Genomic DNA, 25506 nt, shown 5'->3' on the forward strand with positions numbered 1-25506 from the left:
GCCCAGCCCAGCCCACCCAAGTGCAGTATCGATCGAACACTGTCACTTACAAAACACTAAACGCATAACTGCAGCGTTCGCAGAGTCAGGCCTGATCCCTGCGATCGCTAACAGTTTTTTTGGTAGCGTTTTGGTGAACTGGCAAGCGCCAGCGGCCTAGTACACCCCGGTTGTAGTCAAACCAGCACTGCAGTAACACTTGGTGACGTGGCGAGTCCCATAAGTGCAGTTCAAGCTGGTGAGGTGGCAAGCACAAGTAGTGTCCCGCTGCCACCAAGAAGAAGACAAACACAGGCCCGTCGTGCCCATAATGCCCTTCTTGCTGCATTCGCCAATCCTAATTGGGAACCCACCACTTCTGCAGCGCCCGTACTTCCCCCATTCACATCCCCAACCAAATGCAGTCGGCTGCATGAGAGGCATTTTTATGTCCTCCCGAGTACCCCTACCCAACGAACCCCCCCAAAAAAGATGTCGTGTCTGCAGCAAACGCGGATATAGACGTGACACCCGCTATTATTGTCCCTCCTGTCAATCCTGGTCTTTGCATTGGTGAATGTTTTGAACGCTACCATTCACTAGTTGAGTATTAGCGTAGGGTACAGCATTGCACAGACTAGGACACACTTTCACAGGGTCTCCCAAGATGCCATCGCATTTTGAGAGACCCGAACCTGGAACCGGTTACAGTTATAAAAGTTACAGTTACAAAAAAAGTGTAAAAAAAAAAAAAAAAAACACAAACAAAAATATAAAATAAAAAATAATAGTTGTCGTTTTATTGTTCTCTCTCTATTCTCTCTCTCTCTATTCTCTCTATTGTTCTGCTCTTTTTTACTGTATTCTATTCTGCAATGTTTTATTGTTATCATGTTTTATCATGTTTGCTTTTCAGGTATGCAATTTTTTATACTTTACCGTTTACTGTGCTTTATTGTTAACCATTTTTTTGTCTTCAGGTACACCATTCACGACTTTGAGTGGTTATACCAGAATGATGCTTGCAGGTTTAGGTATCATCTTGGTATCATTCTTGTCAGCCAGCGGTCGGCTTTCATGTAAAAGCAATCCTAGCGGCTAATTAGCCTCTAGACTGCTTTTACAAGCAGTGGGAGGGAATGCAGCCCCCCCCCCAACGTCTTCCGTGTTTTTCACTGGCTCTCCTGTCTCAACAGGGAACCTGAGAATGCAGCCGGTGATTCAGCCAGCTGACCATAGAGCTGATCAGAGACCAGAGTGGCTCCAAACATCTCTATGGCCTAAGAAACCGGAAGCTACGAGCATTTTATGACTTAGATTTCGCCGGATGTAAATAGCGCCATTGGGAAATTGGGGAAGCATTTTATCACACCGATCTTGGTGTGGTCAGATGCTTTGAGGGCAGAGGAGAAATCTAGGGTCTAATAGACCCCAATTTTTTCAAAAAAGAGTACCTGTCACTACCTATTGCTATCATAGGGGATATTTACATTCACTGAGATAACAATAAAAATGATTAAAAAAAAAAATGAAAGGAACAGTTTTAAAATAAGATAAAAAAGCAAAAAAATAATAAAGAAAAAAAAAAAAAAAAAAAAAAAAAGCACCCCTGTCCCCCCTGCTCTCGCGCTAAGGCGAACGCAAGCGTCGGTCTGGCGTCAAATGTAAACAGCAATTGCACCATGCATGTGAGGTATCACCGCGACGGTCAGATCGAGGGCAGTAATTTTAGCAGTAGACCTCCTCTGTAAATCTAAAGTGGTAACCTGTAAAGGCTTTTAAAGGCTTTTAAAAATGTATTTATTTTGTTGCCACTGCACGTTTGTGCGCAATTGTAAAGCATGTCATGTTTGGTATCCATGTACTCGGCCTAAGATCATCTTTTTTATTTCATCAAACATTTGGGCAATATAGTGTGTTTTAGTGCATTAAAATGTAAAAAAGTGTGTTTTTTCCCCAAAAAATGCGTTTGAAAAATCGCTGCGCAAATACTGTGTGAAAAAAAAAATGAAACACCCACCATTTTAATCTGTAGGGCATTTGCTTTAAAAAAATATATAATGTGTGGGGGTTCAAAGTAATTTTCTTGCAAAAAAAAATAATTTTTTCATGTAATCAAAAAGTGTCAGAAAGGGCTTTGTATTCAAGTGGTTAGAAGAGTGAGTGATGTGTGACATAAGCTTCTAAATGTTGTGCATAAAATGCCAGGGCAGTTCAAACCCCCCCCAAATGACCCCATTTTGGAAAGTAGACACCCCAAGTTATTTGCTGAGAGGCATGTCGAGTCCATGGAATATTTTATATTGTGACACAAGTTGCGGGAAAGAGACAAATTTTTTTTTTTTTTTTTTTTTTTTTGCACAAAGTTGTCACTAAATGATATATTGCTCAAACATGCCATGGGAATATGTGAAATTACACCCCAAAATACATTCTGCTGCTTCTCCTGAGTACGGGGATACCACATGTGTGAGACTTTTTGGGAGCCTAGCCGCGTATGGGACCCCGAAAACCAAGCACCGCCTTCAGGCTTTCTAAGGGCGTAAATTTTTGATTTCACTCTTCACTGCCTATCACAGTCTCGGAGGCCATGGAAAGCCCAGGTGGCACAAAACCCCCCCAAAATGACCCCATTTTGGAAAGTAGACACCCAAAGCTATTTGCTGAGCGGTATAGTGAGTATTTTGCAGACCTCACTTTTTGTCACAAAGTTTTGAAAATTAAAAAAAGAAAAAAAAAATGTTTTTTTTTGTCTTTCTTCATTTTCAAAAACAAATGAGAGCTGCAAAATACTCACCATGCCTCTCAGCAAATAGCTTGGGGTGTCTACTTTCCAAAATGGGGTCATTTGGGGGGGGGTTGTGCCACCTGGGCATTCCATGACCTCCGAAACTGTGATAGGCAGTGAAGAGTGAAATCAAAAATGTACACCTTTAGAAATCCTGAAGGCGGTGATTGGTTTTCGGGGGCCCGTACGCGGCTAGGCTCTTAAAAAGTCCCACACATGTGGTATCCCCGTACTCAAGAGAAGCAGCAGAATGTATTTTGGGGTGCAATTCCACATATGCCCATGACCTGTGTGAGCAATATATCATTTAGTGACAACTTTGTGCAAAAAAAAAATAAATAAATAAATAAATTGTCACTTTCCCGCAACTTGTGTCAAAATATAAAATATTCCATGGACTCAACATGCCTCTCAGCAAATAGCTTGGGGTGTCTACTTTCCAAAATGGGGTCATTTGGGGGGGGTTTGTGCCATCTGGGCATTTTATGGCCTTCAAAACTGTGATAGGTAGTGAGGAGTAAAATCAAAAATGTACGCCCTTAGAAATCCTGAAGGCAGTGATTGGTTTTCGGGGCCCCGTATGCGGCTAGGCTCCCAAAAAGTCCCACACATGTGGTATCCCCATACTCAGGAGAAGCAGCTAAATGTATTTTGGGGTGCAATTCCACATATGCCCATGGCCTGTGTGAGCAATATATCATTTAGTGACAACTTTTTGTAATTTTTTTTTTTGTCATTATTCAATCACTTGGGACAAAAAAAATGAATATTCAATGGGCTCAACATGCCTCTCAGCAATTTCCTTGGGGTGTTTACTTTCCAAAATGGGGTCATTTGTGGGGGTTTTGTACTGCCCTGCCATTTTAGCACCTCAAGAAACGACATAGGCAGTCATAAATTAAAGGCTGTGTAAATTCCAGAAAATGTACCCTAGTTTGTAGGCGCTATAACTTTTGCGCAAACCAATAAATATACACTTATTGACATTTTTTTTACCAAAGACATGTGGCCGAATACATTTTGGCCTAAATGTATGACTAAAATTGAGTTTATTGGATTTTTTTTAGAACAAAAAGTAGAAAATATCATTTTTTTTCAAAATTTTTGGTCTTTTTCCGTGTATAGCGCAAAAAATAAAAACGGCAGAGGTGATCAAATACCATCAAAAGAAAGCTCTATTTGTGGGAAGAAAAGGACGCAAATTTCGTTTGGGTACAGCATTGCATGACCGCGCAATTAGCAGTTAAAGCGACGCAGTGCCAAATTGGAAAAAGTGCTCTGGTCAGGAAGGGGGTAAATCCTTCCGGGGCTGAAGTGGTTAAGTAGAGGTAGCCAGTGAAGCGATGGTGTTATCTAGATAAGCAAACACCCGCATGCTCAGGTGAACCTACAACACAAGCATGTCTATATTGTTCCTAGTGAATGTTCTGTGCCCTTTCACATTTCCTTTGAATAAATTAGCTCATTTGTGACCTTTACTGTCATATAGACACTGGGCTGCACTAAGCACACATTAAAGTGCAACTCATCTGTATCTGAGCACCACATGCAGAAAATGCTATTTCATTTATTTTTAATATTTAAAGCAAACTCCACCATCCATCCATGTCTCCATGCTTTATTTCGTTGAGAAACCACTTTAAAAATCAACATCCCCCTAGTATTTCTAGCGGTAGCCATCTTGAGTAAGGGAAGATGATTCATGCAGCATTTATTTCTTGGAATCCATCTGCCCTTAGCTCAGGCTTGCATGCAGGAGAGTGTACTTAGCTAAGAATGCCCCTCCTCTCTGCCTCCAGATGAAAGAAAAAAAATGCCCATGAAGACTCCTGGGTAGGGTTGCCACTTTTTCTTCAAGCCAAACCCGAACATCTTAGCGGCACACAACAAAAACATTTTTCTAGTATACATTATAAGATTGTAAGAGACCTGGGACACCTTTGGGCACTCCAAAGAGAAAAGTAATGTGTCATGCATAGTGCCCCCTCACCCTCCTATCAGGCCCGTTTCTGAGCCCCATTCCTGTCTGAATATTGTGTCCAGGTTTCAGGCGGACTGAAAACCGGACACATGATACAAAATCTGAACTGTCCGGGTGAATCCCGGACAGGTGGCAACCCTACTCCTGGGATGTGTGACATTATTTTGGTCTAGCCTAAAAAACAGGAAGCAACTGAAGTAATGTAAAAAAAATTATGTTTAAAACAAGTAAATACAATATACCTTCCTATCCCTTTACTAATGGTAGCCGTACAGAGATTATAAACAGTTAATGTTGATTGAGAGAGTCTAGCTTAGCTTTAAAGGAGTTGTTAAGGCAAAAGGTTTTTATCTTAATACATTATATGCATTGAGATAAAAAAACCTTCTGTGTGTAGCAACCCCCCTCAGCCTCCCTAATACTTACCTGAGCCCCATCTCTCTCCAGTGATGTCCACGAGTGTCTAAGCCATCCGTTACACTCCTCCTGATTGGCTGAGACACAGCAGCGGTGCCATTGGCTCCCACGGCTGTCAATTAAAGTCAGTCAGCCAATCAGAGGAGAGAGGGGGGGCTGGGTCGGGGCTCCATGCCTGAATGGACACACTGAGCTGTGACTCGCCTCCAGTGCCCCCATAGGAAGTTGCTGACTGATGGGGCACTCGATAGGAGGGAGGGGCTAGGAGCAGCAAAAAGGGACCTGAGAAGAGGAGGGTCGGGGCCACTCTGTGCAAAACCAACTGCACAGAGGAGGTAAGTATAAAATGTTTATGACTCCAGACAAAAAGGTTTTTGTTTTAGGTAGAGTGTCATTTTTATTTTTTTCCTTTGTCCCTATCAAAGAGAATTTTTCTCACTTCCTATTCCAGTGATGTCCTCACACAATAGATGTGTATTTTTAGGAGCACTGGACCGCTTGAGTAGACAAGGACAGGTAGTCCAATTTCTGAAATCTTTGGAGCCAGCTCTGTGTCTACAGGAGTACCTCAATGGGTCCCAGGGGTGGCCAGTCCAATAAGGGCGCACAGACGCAGCCCCCCCCCTATATATCGCCACCCCCACCTATCCATGCGTCCGGCCCCTTGCAGGAAGCCGGATGCATGAATTACAATGGTGGGGGTATTTTTTTGAGGCACCTGATTAGAGCCAGAGGCTCTAATAGGCTTCAAAATAAGGTGGGCTCAGGGGGCAGAGAATGCGAACGAAGCCCACCCAGGTGTGTTACAACAGCAAATGAATATTCGCTATTGTAACACTGATCCTCCTCCCAGCCAATCAGGAAGTGGGGGAGTGGTTGTTTGTCCCCCCCCCCCCAAAAAAAAATCACCAGCTGCCGCTCATGGGTCCCCTAAAGCATGTTGGTAGAATGAGAACACCACACCAATTTGTTGAGTCCAATATGAGTTTTATTATTAGATACAGTATAATGATAAAAAGAAAATGCATTTCTAGAGCTCACAAATCTACCTTCATCAGGGATGGAAAACTAAACAACACAAGGAAGTTTATGTAAGTGCCTGTTCACACTGAGATGACTTGTCAGGCGACTTAACCGCTTGACAAGTGGTGTCCCATTCTGTACCATGGAACCGTTCTAAGTCGCTCCGACTTAGAAAAAGGTTCCTGTACGACTTGAGGCGACTTGCATAGACTTCTATACAGAAGTCGTTTTGCAAGTCGCCGCTCCTGTCATGTCCAGGTCGCCTGGGGCAGTCGCGCTGCAAGTCGTGCCGCCTCAGTGTGAACCAACACTAAGAATCAAGAGTCTAATCTAGAAAAAGGATCCCTCTGGATTCTGAACCACAAATGCATAAGTATAACTAAAGGCACACACGTATTTCTTGTTTAGATCCATAGGGGGCATTTTTTTTCCTAATTTCGACTCTAGTTAAAGAGGAACTGCAGTCTGCTCACATCATTTGTAATAAAAACATCTTTGCCATTCTGAAGCTTCCCTCCAACCACTTTGCATATTATTTTATATATACTGTGATTCTGTACTTGTCAAATATGCTGCAGAAATCTCCCTCCACTGAGTCTGGTTGCATCCATTTTAACTGTAGGCATCTGAAGCTGCTGTCTGTTCACTTCTTGGATTTACACAGACACACAGAGGCACACCTCCAGCTCTGCAGCTCTCATTGGCCCTCTTATGACTCATCCCCCCTCCCTTCCTGGCAAACTCTCACGAGAGTGATAGAGAGAGCTGTGCATGATGTCATAAGCATAGGTTTTTTTCCAGACAAAAAACAGGAACAGGCTGTATAAAGTATTTACTGGCAGAACTTCCTCCTGGGGCTGTATCCCTGCTGTGCTCATTATGAGGGGCTCCCACCATCCCTGTACTGTGCTGACTTCCTGAGTTTGTACCCCTGCTGTGCTCATTATGAGGGGGCTCCCACCATCCATATTGAGAAAGGTATTTTTTGCTTTTTAAATTCATCATACCGAACGTTCGTAATTGTTATTTCGTACGAATCCAAATTGCATTTCGGACCCGAATTATGAAATACGAATTTATGGCTAATACGAAACGTAACATAACGAAACTAAACTAATTTATTGACGGCGCACATGTCTAATACTTAATTTAGACCTTTGATTCTTAGATATACTTCCTTGTGTTGTTTCGTTTTCCAGCCCTGATAATGAGGGATGAGGCAAAGCTCTCTGGCCTTTTTCTTTACCTTCTATCTAAAAAAAAAAAAAAAAAAAAAAAAAAGCATAATGGACTCAACAAATCAGTGCAGCACTCTGATTCTTCGCAAACAGTGATGTGGTCACAGGAGCGAAAATGGTGAGTAAGAACCTCTGTCAGTTTGGGATCATCATTGCTTGTATGTTCTCTGGGGTCATTCCCCCTCACTCCCTGATCATAGTCACTGGTCACCATAACAAGAAGTAAATGGAAATTTTCCCCTGTGAGGGTATTGACAGCAATAAAAAGAAAGAAAGGAAAAAACTAGAACCAGCTGTTGATGGATGCTATACAAACCCCACATTGTCAAAACACCCAACAATACACTCACTACTGATATATTGTTTCATTGTTTCAATTTCTTAGTTATGATCTTGCAATGTAATTTAGTAATTTCCATGTAGTATAATACCTGGTTGATCCTGCCTGTTCCTGTGTTACTGTCTGTAAACTGACCACGCTTATCATGGCTGCTGAGCCATGATAGAGTGGTCAGTTTATGTCTTTACATCAACCTGTATGTCTGCAGTGTTTCTGTATCTCTCTGTATCTCCCTCCCCATTTCTCCCCGTCTCTCCTTCCCTGTCATTTCCGTGATCGGTGTACATTGGTTTGGCTCAGCTCTGCTTGGCTCCTCTCCCGCACATGAACAAAGAGCACCGATTCCTCTTCTGACATATCAGATACGTCAGTAGAGAATATCAGCCCCTCCCACTGGACTCCCTGTGATTGAGCACTGATCACTGTATTAGTGTCACTGGTTCCCACAAAGTGTCAAAAGTGTTAGATTGCCCGCTATACTATTACAGTCCCACTATTAAGCCTCGTACACACGGTACGATTGTTGGCCAACTGAGCATCTGATTTTTGTCAAAAGGGTGTGTGCCAGGATCTTGTCTTGCATATTAACGGTACACAATTGTCGTGCCACAAACACGAACGTAGTGACATACTACAAGGAATTTCAGCTCTTGAGCGCCACCCTTTGGGCCCCTTCTGCTAATTTCGTGTTTGTTGGCCGAAAGTTGCACATCGATTGTCAAAAGGAGCATACTAATGGTAAGAATTTATGACAACAGTCTGTCAACGGACAATCGCCTGCCAACAATCGTACCGTGTGTACGAGGTGGAGTTCCACCCAAAAGTAGAACTTCCGCTCATCTGATTCCCCCCCCCCTCTGGTGCCACAATTGGCACCTTTCAGGGGGGAGGGGGGTGCAGATACCTGTCTACTACAGGTATTTGCACCCACTTCCTGGAATAGACTCCTGCGGGAGTCACACCCCAGGCCCCAGGAGATAGCGGGGACCACTTAGAACGCGCACCGCGACTCGCGCATGTGCAGTAGGGAACCGGGAAGTGAAGCCGCAACGCTTCACTTCCTGATTCCCTCACAGAGAAAGGCGGCGGCAGCAGCAGTCGGCTGCCGACATCGCTGGACTCCAGGACAGGTAAGTGTCCATTTTTTAAAGGTCAGCAGCTGCAGTATTTGTAGGGAGTAAATGTTCCGGATGGCAAGTGGTTAAAAGGATAGAGAATGTTTACTTAGCGACACAAATATTCTATTTGAAAAGAGAATGTTCACTGAACTTAGTAAATAGGATAATACTATGTTCATGTTGAATATCCAATCATCTACAATGGAAATAAAAAAGGTGGATTTGTTGCACTTAATAAGTTGACTGAAATGAATCTTTCCTAAGTGACTTGTTTTAAGCTATTCCTTAAAGTGACTTGGTCATGAAAAATATATGGAGGCTGCCATTGCCATGAAGAATGTTAGGTTTCTTGGACTTCAAAGCTTGCTGAGTTTCTGACCTGGATCAAGCATAAAGATAAGAAATGTTGACACTTTGCTGACACTTATTTGCAGCAGGCATGTTCCAGGTCTGTGCCTCTAAAGCCTGAAGCCAGACACAGTTGGGCAACTAGCATTAAAAAAGGGAGCAATGGCAGCTCCCAAAATAATGCATTTTTGCAGGGGGTACACATTTGCAACTTGGCTCTTTCTCAAAGTGGCGATTTCTATAAGTGAAATGCACTTCTGACTCTGCAATTATCACTCATCATCTGACTGTCTGATCTGAAAATATTATCTTTGTCCTCCCACAGGTATGCTCCTACTGCTACAACTCCAGCCAGAATCCCATTAGTGAAAACTGTCTCCTATGTCTCTTAACTCTGGTATGCTCCTACTGCTACAACTCCAGCCAAAAACTGAAACACTGCTATCTTTTTTTCTTATGTGTCTCTAATAATGCTAGTATGTTATTTTTACTTAACTGTCTGTAGACCTGTCCACATTACAATGCTTTATTATCTCCCTTGTCTTACCCAAAATTATGACCCTCTTAACTTTAGTGCCCTCTTGCTAGTCTGCTTGTGACTTAAGAATTTTGCCCTATTAACCAGCCAAGCTTTATAACCTCTTGATTGCTAATTGAAATCCGCCCACACCCTACCCCTATCAGTATATATTTCAGCTTCTCTTGGGGGAAGCATTTGCAGGGGGTACACATTTGCAACTTGGCTCTTTCTCAAAGTGGCGATTTCTAGAAGTGAAATGCACTTCTGACTCTGCACTTCAGCGAAAGGACACAAGATAAACACTTTGAAAAACAGCACACAGACAACAGGTGAACTTGTTTACTCCTTTAGCTCTTTTTCCTTGTAACATGCACTCTCTACCACTGCTTTTGACAACTCTGTCCTCCATCCTAAAACTATCTCTCCTTCACCCCTCTTCTCCCCCCCCCACAGCATATATATATATCACCCTCACTCCTGTCCTGTCCTTATTACTGCACCCACCAACTCCTGCTAATTCTAAATCCACATACACTAAAAATCTCCAAGACCCTGGGGCATGTCACTTCATATAAATCCCACTCCCATATTACCTCCCTCACCCTCTTGCTTCTCCTAACCTCTGGCGATATATCCCCAAACCCTGGGCCTCCATCATTTAACTGTACCCCATGCACCCATCACCCTGCACCCTCTGGCAGCAGCCGCCGCAATCAACACGATTTAGTTCCCATTTCTATTCTTCCCAAAACCAGACTCCCTTTCTCCTGTGCCCTTTGGAACTTGCGCTCTGTCTGCAACAAGCTCACCTCTCTCCATGACCTCTTTATTGCCAACTCATTTAACCTACTCGTCATTACCGAAACCTGGCTCCACGAATCCGACACTGCATCTTCTGCTGCCCTATCCCATGGTAGTCTTCTCTGGACTCACTCCCCCAGATCCAGCGGACATAAGGGAGGAGGTGTCGGAATCCTTCTAGCCCCACATAGCACCTTTCAGGTACTTCAGCCACCTCCCTCTCTGTCACTCTCCTCTTTCGAAGCACACTGTATTCGCCTTTTCACTCCAATTTCTCTAAGGATAGCTGTGATCTACAGGCCCCCTGGACCAGTATCAACCTTTCTTGAAGACTTCTCTGCCTGGCTACCCTACTTTCTTTCTTCTGAAATCCCCACTATCATTCTCGGGGACTTCAACATCCCTATTAATACTAACACTCCTTCCACTTCCAAACTTCTCAGCCTAACATCCTCTTTTGACCTGAAGCAGTGGATACATGCTCCAACTCACTCAGAAGGCAATATCCTTGACCTTGTGTTCTCTCACCTTTGCACTCCATGCAACCTCTCTAACTATCCATCCCCTCTCTCTGATCACCACCTTATTAGTTTCACTCTCTCCCTCTCCTTCACCTCCTCTCCCTCCAACCACCCTAAAGTTACCCGCAGAAACCTACGTCATCTCAACCCTTCTCTTCTCTGCTATCAGCAACCTCTACGACAAAATCTCACCCCTATCCTGCACCAACCTAGCCACTTCTGTGTACAACGCTTCACTTCTAGCCTCACTGAACTCACTTGCCCCCCTCACTACACACAGAATCAAGCCCAGACCCCTTCTACCTTGGCAAAGAGATGATACTAGAAGTCTGAAAAAACGTAGTCGTGCTCTGGAGTGCCTGTGGCGTAAGACTAAGTCCCAGAGAGATTTCTACCAATATAAATCTGCCCTCCAAAAATACAACTCCAGCCTCCTCTCTGCCAAGCAGACTTATTTTACCACTCTCATTAGCAACTTATCATCCTGTCCCCGTCAACTCTTCTCCACCTTCAACTCTCTACTTCGTCCTCCAACGCCTCCACCCGCCAACTCACTCACTGCACAGGAGATCGCCAATCACTTCAAACAGAAGATTGATACTATTCGCGCTCTCTACTGTGCCGACACCCTCCACGCTTTACACTTCATGCCCACAGGCACAATCATTATTTCCCTCTTTCAACCCCACCACTACAGACGAAGTTGCTAAACTACTTGCTAATGTCCACCTTACCACCTGCCCTCTGGATCCTGTTCCCTCGCAAATGCTACGTTCACCCTCTGGCCCTATACTACACTCTCTAACCCACATCTTCAATCTCTCCCTCTCTTCTGGCATCTTCCCTAACTCTCTAAAACATGCACTTGTCAGACCCATACTTAAAAAGCCCTCACTGGACCCATCCAATCTTAACAACCTACGCCCCATCTCCTTGCTCCCCTTCTTATCCAAACTCCTCGAACGTCTGGTCTACAACCGACTGAGCATCCACCTCGCTGATAATGGCCTTCTCGATCCCCTTCAGTCTGGATTTCATCCTCAACATTCCACAGAAACTGCTCTCCTAAAACTAACAAACGATCTACTAACGGCCAAAACCAATCGACACTATTCTGTACTCCTACTCCTGGACCTCTCTGCTGCCTTTGATACGTTTGACCACCCCCTCCTCCTCAAAAAACTACACGCCTTTGGTCTCTGTGACTGTACACTTCGCTGGTTCTCTTCCTACTTATCCAACCGCACCTTTAGCGTTTCTAATAACTCTACTTCCTCCTCTCCTCCTTCCTTTCTCTGTTGGGGTCCCTCAGAGTTCTGTTCTTGGACCTCTACTATTTTCAATCTACACTGCCTCCCTGGGTCAACTGATAGCCTCCCATGGCTTCCAATACCACGTCTACGCTGACGACACCCAAATCTATTTCTCTACCCCTCAGCTCACTCCCTCTGTCTCCTCACGCATCAGTAATTTACTCTCAGATATATCAGTCTGGATGTCACACCACTTCCTTAAACTCAATCTAGCCAAAACCGAACTTATAATTTTTCCTCCCCCATATGCCTCTTCCCCTGATCTCTCTGTCAAAATCGATGGCACAACTATAAGCCCATCCTCACATGCCAAGGTTCTAGGTGTAGTCCTAGACTCTGAACTCTCCTTCAAGCAACACATCCAATCACTGTCCAAATCCTACCGCCTCAACCTCCGCAACATCTCCAAAATACGCCCCTTTCTAACCAATGACACAACAAAGCTCTTAATTCACTCACTGGTCATCTCTCGCCTCGACTACTGCAACTCCCTTCTCATTGGCTTACCTCTACATAGTCTATCACCTCTTCAATCCATTATGAGTGCTGCTGCCAGACTCATCCACCTTACCAATCGCTCTGTGTCTGCCACTCCTCTCTGTCATTTCCTCCACTGGCTTCCGCTTGGCCAAAGAATTAATTTCAAAATTCTAACAACTACGTACAAAGCCATCCACAATTTCGCCCCCAGCTACATCACTAGCTTAGTCTCTAAATACCAACCTACTCGCTCTCTTCGTTCCTCTCAAGACCTCCTGCTCTCTAGCTCCCTTGTCACCTCCTCCCATGCTCGCCTCCAGGCCTTTTCCAAAGCCTCTCCAATCCTATGGAACTCCTTACCCCAATCTGTCCGCTTATCTCCTACTTTATTAGCTTTCAGAAGATCCCTGAAAACCCTTCTCTTCAGAGAAGCCTATCCTACCCACACCTAACAACTGTATTTTAATTTTTTCCATCAGCTCATCCCCCACAGTTATTACCTTTTGTTTCCACTTGACCCTCCCTTCTAGATTGTAAGCTCTAATGAGCAGGGCCCTCTGATCCCTCCTGTATTGATTTGTATTGTAAGTGTACTGTCTGCCCTCATGTTGTAAAGCGCTGCGCAAACTGTTGGCGCTATATAAATCCTGTATAATAATGCGTTGTTAAGACATGAAAAAAGCTCCCACACTATCTTTATTAACAATAGGCAACCCAATGCCCAGTGCAAATCTGTGCTTTGTGGTGCTCTATAATAATTATTAATTATTATATTGTCACTATATTGTAACTTAAATGGTGACAAGAGTTGTTAGAATTTTGAATCCAATTCATTAGGTGAATGAAAGCCATTGGAGGGATTGGTTGATAAGGTGGATGAGTCTGGCAGCAGCATTCAGGATGGACTGTGGCTTGTTTCACACCTAAACCAGCCGCAGATCGCACAGGAGCACTGTCCGTCCCAGTTCTCCATTTCAGGGATGAACCAGGGCCGAATCTTTGCCTGAAAGACGCAAAGCGTTTCTGTGCAGTGCGCTCCGCAGCCGCAAAGGAGATATGTGAACCGGCTCCATAGAGAGCCGGTCACATTCTCCTGCTATGCGAATTAGATGCGGGGAAACCCACATCCAATTCACATAGGTGTGAACCCGGTGTTCTGCCGAGAAAGTTCCCCTCGGCGGATAAGGATCACCCTGTACTGCGCAGGCACAGCGCTTGCGCAGTACGAGCCGGCGGAAATAGCCGAAGGCGAATAGTTCTAAATCAGCTGTACACGGCGCCTGTAAGAGGGCCCATGCGGGCTCGCTTCGCTCGCCACGCTTCAGGCACGGCTGCACTTTTTTATTCTCCCTCTAGGTCAACTCGGATGGTGGGGCTTGAACCTGGACCCAGGGCGCAGGCGCCGTGTACAGCTGATTAAAGGTTTTCAGGTTCGGCTATTTTCGGTGTCTCCTTAGTAGTTCGTACTGCGCAAGCACCGCGCCTGCGCAGTACAGGGGGGTCCTTATCCGCCGGGGGAACTTTCTCGGCAAGACACCGGCCTAAAGGGAAGTAAGCCAATGAGAGGGAGTTGCAGTAGTCAAGCCAAGAGATGACCAGGGAGTGAATTAGAAGCTTTGTGGTGTCCCGGGGACCTTTGCACACCTGTGGTGGGAATGTACAAAGATACAACCTTACTGGGGTAGAATTATAGCAGTGATCCACCAAATAACGGGAGAACGGATTCAGAATGATCCTTGGGAATGTCTATTTCATGATACGAGAAAGACGGTGTGCCAATACAAGAATACCTTAGTACCATACCTTCGAAATGCAGCTAAAGGTTTGATCCCAAGCTTATGGAGAACCCAAGAAGCGCCCAATATGAAGGAGTGGGTAGTAAGGGTGGAAATGGTGAAAGCCATAGAAGAAACAATTCATATAGTGGAGGATTCATTAAAGATTTATTGGAACATGGGGAAAATGGATGGAGTTTAAAATATCTGAGGATTGGAGGAATTGGATGGAGGTTTAAGGGTTCAGGGGGATGGGGAAGGAGAGGGTTTGTTTGTTTGTTTTTTTTGGGGGGGGGGGGGGATAGGGAAAATAACTGTATATTGTAAGTAATTTCTGTAATAAGGAATTTTGATATAAGAACGTGATTTTTACTATATGTATTTGTGTATCTTTATTTATATTATAAAAGAGAGAATAATTTAAAAAAAAAAGAAGCTTTGTGATGCCATTGGTTAGGAAGAGGCGTATTTTGGAGATGTTTCAGAGGTAGATGTGGCAAGCTTTGGAAAGTGATTGGATGTGGGTTCTATAGGAGAATTCAAAGTCCAGGATAACACCTAGCACCCTGGCATGCGTGGATGGGTTGATAGTTGTGGCATTAATCTTGCCAAAGAAGTCAGGGGAAGAGACACGTGGGGGAGGCCCACTGTAGATATGCATTGTGATCAAATGTGATCAAATTTTGCATGGCAAAGTACAACAATGCACATCTACAGTGTGTTACTATGCGTTGCAGTTAAGTACATTACAATGCGGATCGTGACTAGGGTTGAGCTGGGTTCAGTCCAAAACTAGTCCAAACCCAGGTAGGGCGAACTAGGGTTGCCACCTCATCCCTTTAAACCCAAACATAGATGAATTACACAGGTTCTGAGGCTAATTTAATGCAGATAAGGCACCAAGTAAGTTTCATTACCACCTTAAGCAACCACAGAACCTGTGTAATTCATATGTGTTTGATTTTAAAGGGATGAGGTGGCAACCCTAGGCAGAACCCATGGGAAGCTGTCACATAATTGCATCTAGGGTTGCCACCTTTTTTCCAAGCCAAACCCGAACACCTTAGTGGCCTAGGACACCTTTGAGTGCATCAAGGAGAGTGGTAACGCAGTGCATATAGCATGCTGCAGTGAACAGAGGGTGTGGCCAAATCGCTCTTACTGACATCATCTCCCTGCTCCTCAGTGATGCCGAACCTGTCCCCAGACAGCCGTCTGTAGCTCTCGGACGGCAACAGATTTGTGTGACTATCTTGGTTACTTGGGGAGCCACAGCCTTGTCTGAATAATGTGTCCGGGTTTCAGTCCACCTGAAACCTGAACACATGATTCAAAACCTGGACTGCCCGGGTGAATCCCGGACAGGTGGCAACCGCATCCCTGCTAGACCAATCAGCATTCCCTGCCCCACAGCCTCCCGTACCAAAGGGGCAGGAATGCCTGTGATATCATTGACCTTATATGGACACATGGCCCTTTAATTAGCTATACATGGCTCAATTTTCTCTTGTTCAACCCACACTAAACAGTGTGGATGGAGGAATTCCCACTGCCGGTTATTGTATTGTCTTTAGCTGCTGCAGCACCTGCTATTCAGCTGATAATTTACCACCTGACTCAAATAAATCTTTAAACTGACTTTTTTTGATCCAGTTGATGATTGCAGGGCCTTCAGCAGGAATCAGCCAAAATTCGAGCCATCTATGGCCAGCCTTGAGAAATCAACCCCATTGCATCAATTCATTAAATTAGCACCGAAATGAAGCTGATCCTTGTTAGCGCTGTATCAGAGGGAAATAAATAAAATGAAAGATATAAAAACTGGCAGGTAACAGATAAAAGCAATTGTTACCTCTTCTTCTGCAACATTAGAACAATAGTAGTAATCATTAAGGTCAGGACAGCACTTGGGATTCCTGCTGTGAAATATGGCAACACAACTTGTAATAAAATGTAATCTTTCAATGTTGCCCAAAGAATACTGATTAAACAGAAGAAATATGTTTATTAACACATATTGATGCACTTCGTATTAATCTAAATTAGAGCCTGTTTGCCCAAGTGTGAAGTGTACATCATCTTATAGGTCAAGTTTTATTTACAGGACGTGAATCTTTTTAGGGAAAGCTGTTGATAAAGAAAAAGATGGCTTCATAGCACTTATTTTTACCCATCTAATTGTTGTGAAAGGACAAACACACTGATCACTGGACTTTATAGGAATCTTTTAGTGAAGACGGATGGAGCCTATTACTATTGGTGACATCTTCATCTGAAAATGCTAGTTCTTTGGCTGTCATGGCAATCCTATGGCTTAATAACTCCTAAGTTGCTAATTCGGAAAGAGTATGCACATTAGAGATAGGAATGAGGTTGATGTGAATTCTAGGGTTGATGCGAATTCCTAAATTAGCAAAGATCATTAATCACAAAGGTTTGGGTGAAAACTTTGCAGATTTCCTGCCAGCAAAAAAGGAATGAACTATAATGCAGTGTCCCAGACAATAATTTGAAAAAACTGATAACCCAGCCACTTTTCTAGAGAACGGTGGGCTCACAGAAGCCATATTGTCAGCCTATGTTGGTGATAGGGAGAACTGACCTCTGTATAGGGGGAGATATTTAATAATTGTTTTAATTTTGGCATTGGCACATGTCCCCCATGACAGTGCCTGGCTTCCTATACCTTTTGTTGGACAATAGCTTGATTTTTTACCTTACAAATGGCAAGAATTGAATAACAAGATACATCAGATACATCCCCCACCTCCATAGGCTTGAATGGGACTCACTGCAAAGTTTGCAAGCTTTGAGAAACTTGACAAAACTGTTCCTGAACCGAATCCAGGCAGATTTAAGCCGCGTACACACAATCGGATTATCCGAGGGGAAATGTGTGATGTCAGGCTGTTGGCGGAAAATCCGACCATATGTACGCTCCATCGGACAATTGTTGGCCAACTTTCCGTGGACAAATGTTGGATGGCAGGTTTATAAATTTTCCGCGGACAAATGTGTGTTGTCGGATTTTCCGAGCGTGTGTACACAAGTCCGTTGGACAAAATCCAAAATACAAACACGCATGCTCGGAAGGAAGGACGAGCCAGAAGCGGTTGGTCTTGTAAACTAGCATTCATAATGGAGAATTAACATTCGTGACGTGGCAAATTATGAAATCTCGAAATGCAGCGCACAATTCTTTTCTTCTTTAATGGGATAATAATGAAGCTGCTTTGCTGGTGATACTGATGGAGTTATTGCAAACAAATTTTCAGACTTTTTTTCTAGTGATATCAAGAATAATATTATTACGCTTTTTTTTTTTTTTTTTTATTTGGGCAAGTTACCACAACACCATTATCCTGTAGTTTTTAAGATCAAAGATACAATTATGTTGGTGTCCCTTGTCAAGTTTACATTGTATTTTTTAAAATGTAACTGCCTACTCCCAAAATGTTATTTAAAGTAAAACACATAGCCAAGTATTATTCTACACAATTTTTTATTGTGCATTAAAAAAAGAAAACAAATAAAATTAGACATGCTATCTGCCAATAGAACTTAACCAAAAAGTGCATTCTATGCATCCAAAAATATAGAAAATATAACAAATCAAATCATTATTCAACCAAAAAAATAATATCAAAGCAATAACTCCAAGGCCAATAATAAATAACACGTTGTGAAATGTAATAAGAATATCCCTGCGCTACCCAATTGGAAAAAGAAAAGTAAACAAGAACTCAGAAAAATAGTAAAAACGCACGCATGCGACTGGACAGCTGCATGCACCGAAGCAAGGGTCAGACATAAGCCCAAAATCAAACTGAGGTATAGGGGGGAGGTGCTGCGCTAACCAGAAGAAAGCTGTACATCTCTGTCTGTGGTCAATTAATAAAATGACATAAAATCGCATAATAAATCGCATAAATCGCATAAATAAGTGTTGACACTAAAAACATTCAAGTCTTAATAATCAGCATCATGTGTATGTGAAAAAAAGTGCATAAAAAATCCTTTTCAGTTGGTATATACTAAATGACAAAAAAAATTGCATGTAAAATCGCATAAATAAGTGTTGACACTAAAAACATATAAATCTAGATAATCATGTGTAGGTGCACAAAGGGACATAAACACTACTTTATGTGAATAAATCTAAATAAAAATACATAGAATAAATCAGAAATAACCATCAAAAACATATCCTTATAAAAGGTGCAAAACGTACAAAGTGCCAGTGCTTAAAGGTGATCTAGATATCGCAAATAAAACACATCAATCCAACTCAATATGGATAATAAATAATATAAATAAATGTCCCAATAATAGTGATATAAAATATATTGTGCTGGCCTGTGAAACAAATGACCAATGACATGCCAGTAAGTGCAGCAAACTTAAAGTGCCAGTGTAAAAGTCATTGAAGATGCAAAAGCAAGTTCTGGTGTATTCAACAAAATAACAGTGGGGTGTCTGGGATGCAATTCACTCAGTGTCCTTTTCGTGCATAAAACACTAATGTAAGCAGTGGCCCCTTACCTAGCGGTGCTAGGTCAACCGCATGAATTGTAGCTAAAATGCCAGGTCCTGAGCCTCCATCGCGTCCCTATATCCACGCTTGCCGGTGTTGGGTTATCCTAATGGCAGCTGATTACAAGTGGCTATGGTCCTATTAGGGGTCCTGGACCAGAGCGGATCCTAGCTCAGCCTCCACATCTCAGGTATGTATGTACAGGAATCTGCAGGACAAAGGTACTTGATAGTGAAGTATGTCTTAACCAGGTAATGCTTTATTAAAAAACTTTAAGTAGATGTACTCACATAAAAACAATGCAGAGCAAACCTCTCTCCTACGAGCAGCGAACTCGTTCTGTGTCTAGCAATGTGAAACAGCCTATTCCGTCCCTACGCGTGTCATCACCAATCACGTGACTTCTTCAGGGGATCTGAAGAAGTCACGTGATCGGCAAGACAAGTTTAGACCAACGCCCTTCGGACAAAATTTCACGGTTTTGTTGGCCAACAATTTGATCGTGTGTATGAGGCTTTACTCATCCCAAATTCGAGATTTTGATTCAACTCTCTCCTGATCTGCAGGCTTCTCCTGGATGGGTGACTCAAAGTATTTAGACAGGCAGGCAACTAGTATTTTCAGATGGAGGTGAAAGATAGCAGACTACATACATCTATCATGATGGATTTCCTTTTAGGCTGGGTTCACACTACTGTGCGGAGCGGCTCACAGCAGGGGTCCAGTGCGTCCCTGGTCACTGTTTCAGGGACGAATCAGGCCCAAATTTTTGGCTGGATTTGGACCTGAAATGGACCAGAAGACGCACAGAACCCTTCTGAAAACTGCTCCATAACCATCTTGGAGCTGTGTGAACCGGCTCCATTGAGAGCCGGTCACAGTCTCCTGACACCCCAATTGGATGCAGGGAAACCTGCAACCAATTTGCACTGGTGTGAACCCAACCTCGAGCTGAACTCCGGATATGCATATGTCATACCTGATGAAGTGCTGTGAAAGCTGCCAATCATTATAATAGTTTGCACTGCTACAGTGATCACCACTACCTTTCAGGTCCTGTGATGGGCAGCTGACCCACTACATACTGAACATGGGGTAGAGTTGTCACCTGTCCGGGATTTACCCGAACAATCCGGGTTTTGAATCATGTCTCCGGGTTTCAGGTGGACTTAAACTCGGACACATTATTCAGACCGGGCTGTGGCTCCTCAAGTAACCAAGACAGTCACACAAATCTGTTGCCGTTGGGGGGATGTGGGCAGCTGTCTGGGGACAGGTTTGATATCACTGGGGGGCAGGGCGATGATGTCAGCATATCTCCCAACTTTCTGAAATGGGAATGAGGGACACCTATTAGCAAAAGTATGTAGGCATAGGACACACCCCCTACCACACTCCCTTAAAGGAGAATTGTATTTAAAAAAATGATTGGTTAAACCCACAAGTGCTTTTTACCACTACTATTACTTTATATTGGCTTTTGACATTTACAAATGCAGCAATTTAGAAATTGGATGAAAGGTTTAGCACTGGGAAATACTTTTTGAAAGATAAATAGTGCATTTTATATACAACTCTATAGATCAGACCAAAATGAGGGACATATAAGGAGGAATGAGGGACAGAGGGACATTGCTCCAAATCAGTGACAGTCCCTCGAAATCAGGGACAGTTTGGAGCTATGATGTCAGCCAGAGCAATTAGGCTACACCCAATGTTCGCTGGGGCAAGCTATGCCCATCTCATTACTACTCTCCTTGGGGCACCCAAACGTTTCCCAGGCCTCAAAAGTGTTCGGGTTTGGCTTGAAGAAAAGGTGGCAACCCTACATGGGGGTCGACACTGCCACCATTCACAGAACACCTTGTATTTTTTCAACGTATACAAGGTGTTCTATGATTGGATGAGGTGGAGAGGTGTGGCCATAATGTCACATTCTCCCCCTTGTCCAATCAGAGAATCAGTAAATATGCAGCAAAAAAGTCCTTGTGGATTGAATTAACTTTTTTTTGGATAATTCTTCTTTAACCACTTGAGCCCCGGACCATTATGCTGCCTAAGGACCAGTGGTCTTTTTCCAATTTGGCACTGCGTCGCTTTAACTGCTAATTGCGCGGTCATGCAATGCTGTACCCAAACGAAATTTGCGTCCTTTTCTTCCCACAAATAGAGCTTTCTTTTGATGGTATTTGATCACCTCTGCAGTTTTTATTTTTTGCGCTATAAACGGAAAAAGACCGAAAATTTTGAAAAAAAATGATATTTTCTACTTTTTGTTATAAAAAAAATCCAATAAACGAAATTTTAGTCATACATTTAGGCCAAAATGTATTCGGCCACATGTCTTTGGTAAAAAAAATGTCAATAAGCATATATTTATTGGTTTGCGCAAAAGTTATAGCGTCTACAAACTAGGGTACATTTTCTGTAATTTACACAGCTTTTAGTTTATGACTGCCTATGTCATTTCTTGAGGTGCTAAAATGGCAGGGCAGTACAAACCCCCCCCAAATGACCCCATTTTGGAAAGTAGACAGCCCAAGGAAATTGCTGAGAGGCATGTTGAACCCATTGAATATTTATTTTTTTGTCCCAAGTGATTGAATAATGACAAAAAAAAAAAAAAAAATTTACAAAAAGTTGTCACTAAATGATATATTGCTCACACAGGCCATGGGCCTATGTGGAATTGCACCCCAAAATACATTCTGCTGCTTCTCCTGAGTATGGGGATACCACATGTGTGGGACTTTTTGGGAGCTTAGCCGCGTACGGGGCCCCGAAAACCAAGCACCGCCTTCAGGATTTCTAAGGGTGTAAATTTTTGCTTTCACTCTTCACTGCCTATCACAGTTTCGGAGGCCATGGAATGCCCAGGTGGCACAAAACCCCCCCAAATGACCCCATTTTGGAAAGTAGACACCCCAAGCTATTTGCTGAGAGGCATATTGAGTCCATGGAATATTTTATATTTTGACACAAGTTGCGGGAAAGTGACACTTTTTTTTTTTTTTTTGCACAAAGTTGTCACTAAATGATATATTGCTCACACAGGCCATGGGCATATGTGGAATTTCACCCCAAAATACATTTAGCTGCTTCTCCTGAGTATGGGGATACCACATGTGTGGGACTTTTTGGGAGTCTAGCCGCGTACGGGGCCCCGAAAACCAAGCACCGCCTTCAGGATTTCTAAGGGTGAAAATTTTTGATTTCACTCTTCACTGCCTATCACAGTTTTGGAGGCCATGGAATGCCCAGGTGGCACAAAACCCCCCCAAATGACCCCATTTTGGAAAGTAGACATCCCAAGCTATTTGCTGAGAGGCATGGTGAGTATTTTGCAGCTCTCATTTGTTTTTGAAAATGAAGAAAGACAAGAAAAAACTTTTTTTTTTTCTTTTTTCAATTTTCAAAACTTTGTGACAAAAAGTGAGGTCTGCAAAATACTCACTATACCTCTCAGTAAATAGCTTTGGGTGTCTACTTTCCAAAATGGGGTCATTTTGGGGGGGTTTTGTGCCACCTGGGCTTTCCATGGCCTCCGAGACTGTGATAGGCAGTGAAGAGTGAAATCAAAAATTCACGCCCTTAAAAAGCCTGAAGGCGGTGCTTGGTTTTCGGGGTCCCGTACGCGGCTAGGCTCCCAAAAAGTCTCACACATGTGGTATCCCCGTACTCAGGAGAAGCAGCAGAATGTATTTTGGGGTGTAATTCCACATATGCCCATGGCCTGTCTGAGCAATATATCATTTAGTGACAACTTTGTGCAAAAAAAAAATAAAAAATTTGTCTCTTTCCCGCAACTTGTGTCGCAATATAAAATATTCCATGGACTCGATATGCCTCTCAGCAAATAGCTTGGGGTGTCTACTTTCCAAAATGGGGTCATTTGGGGGGGTTTTGAACTGTCCTGGCATTTTATGCACAACATTTAGAAGCTTATGTCACACATCACTCACTCTTCTAACCACTTGAAGACAAAGCCCTTTCTGACACTCATTGTTTACATGAAAAAGTTATTTTTTTTTTGCAAAAAAATTACTTTGAACCCCCAAACATTATATATTTTTTTAAAGCAAATGCCCTACAGATTAAAATGGTGGGTGTTTCATTTTTTTTTTTTCACACAGTATTTGCGCAGCGATTTTTCAAACGCATTTTTTGGGGAAAAAACACACTTTTTTAAATTTTAATGCACTAAAACACACTATATTGCCCAAATGTTTGATGAAATAAAAAAGATGATCTTAGGCCGAGTACATGGATACCAAACATGACATGCTTTAAAATTGCGCACAAACGTGCAGTGGCAACAAAATAAATACATTTTTAAAAGCCTTTAAAAGCCTTTACAGGTTACCACTTTAGATTTACAGAGGAGGTTTACTGCAAAAATTACTGCCCTCGATCTGACCTTCGCGGCGATACCTCACATGCATGGTGCAATTGCTGTTTACGTTTGACGACAGACCGCCGCTTGCGTTCGCCTTAGCGCGAGAGCAGGGGGCGACAGGGGTGCTTTTTTTTTTTTTTTTCTTTATTATTTTTTTTGCTTTTTTATCTTATTTTTAAACTGTTCCTTTCATTTTTTTTTTTTTTTTTTTTTTAATCATTTTTATTGTTATCTCGGGGAATGTAAATATCCCCTATGATAGCAATAGGTAGTGACAGGTACTCTTTTTTGAAAAAATTGGGGTCTATTAGACCCTAGATCTCTCCTCTGCCCTCAAAGCATCTGATGACACCAAGATCGGTGTGATAAAATGCTTCCCCAATTTCCCAATGGCGCTATTTACATCCGGCGAAATCTAAGTCATAAAATGCTCGTAGCTTCCGGTTTCTTAGGCCATAGAGATGTTTGGAGCCACTCTGGTCTCTGATCAGCTCTATGGTCAGCTGGCTGAATCACCGGCTGCATTCTCAGGTTCCCTGTTGAGACAGGAGAGCCAGAGAAAAACACGGAAGACTGTGGGGGGGGGCATTCTCTCCCACTGCTTGTAAAAGCAGTCTAGAGGCTAATTAGCCACTAGGATTGCTTTTACAGGAAAGCCGACCGCTGGCTGAAAAGAATGATACCAAGATGATACCTAAACCTGCAGGCATCATTCTGGTATAACCATTCAAAGTCGTGAATGGCGTACCTGAAGACAAAAAAATGGTTAACAATAAAGCACAGTAAACGGTAAAGTATAAAAAATTGCATACCTGAAAAGCAAACATGATAAAACATAATAACAATAAAACATTGCAGAATAGAATACAGTAAAAAAGAGCAGAACAAGAGAGAGAGAATAGAGAGAGAGAGAACAATAAAACGACAACTATTTTTTTTTATTTTATATATATTTTTTTTTTTTTACACTTTTTTTGTAACTAACTTTTATAACTGTAACCGGTTCCAGGTTCGGGTCTCTCAAAATGCGATGGCATCTTGGGAGACCCTGTGAAAGTGTGCCTAGTCTGTGCAATGCTGTACCCTACGCTAATACTCAACTAGTGAATGGTAGCGTTCAAAACATTCACCAATGCAAAGACCAGGATTGTCAGGACAGGAGGGACAATAATAGCGGGTGTCACGCCTATATCCGCGCTTGCTGCAGACACGACATCTTTTTTGGGGGTTCGTTGGGTAGGGGTACTCGGGAGGACATAAAGAAAATGCCTCTCATGCAGCCGACTGCATTTGGTTGGGGATGTGAATGGGGGAAGTACGGGCACTGCAGAAGCGGTGGGTTCCCAATTAGGATTGGCGAATGCAGCAGGAAGGGCATTATGGGCACGACGGGCCTGTGTTTGTCTTCTTGGTTGCAGGGGGACACTACTTGTGCTTGCCACCTCACCAGCTTGAACTGCACTTATGGGACTCGCCACGTCACCAAGTGTTACTGCAGTGCTGGTTTGACTACGACTGGGGTGTACTAGGCCGCTGGCGCTTGCCAGTTCAATAAAAAGCTACCAAAAAAACTGTTAGCGATTGCAGGGATCAGGCCTGACTCTGCGAACGCTGCAGTTATGCATTTAGTGTTTTGTAAGTGACAGTGATCGATCGATACTGCACTTGGGTGGGCTGGGCCGGGCGGAGGGACAAAATGCAGGTGCTAGCAGGTATCTGGGTTGATCCCGCTAACACTGCGTTTTTGGGAACCCTAAACTGCTGGGGACGCCAGTATAGATCTGATCGGATCAGATATTGATCTGTTCAGATACTATACCACTAAGGGAGGTGTACGGTGCGTGCGTGGGTGTTAGCGGTACTGGCGCTAATCTGACGCTGCTTGGGGCTGGTGCTTGCCAGTTCACCAAAATACTACCAAAAAAACTGTTAGC

Source organism: Aquarana catesbeiana, linkage group LG06, assembly GCF_042186555.1.
Source record: "Aquarana catesbeiana isolate 2022-GZ linkage group LG06, ASM4218655v1, whole genome shotgun sequence".
Taxonomy (NCBI): domain Eukaryota; kingdom Metazoa; phylum Chordata; class Amphibia; order Anura; family Ranidae; genus Aquarana; species Aquarana catesbeiana.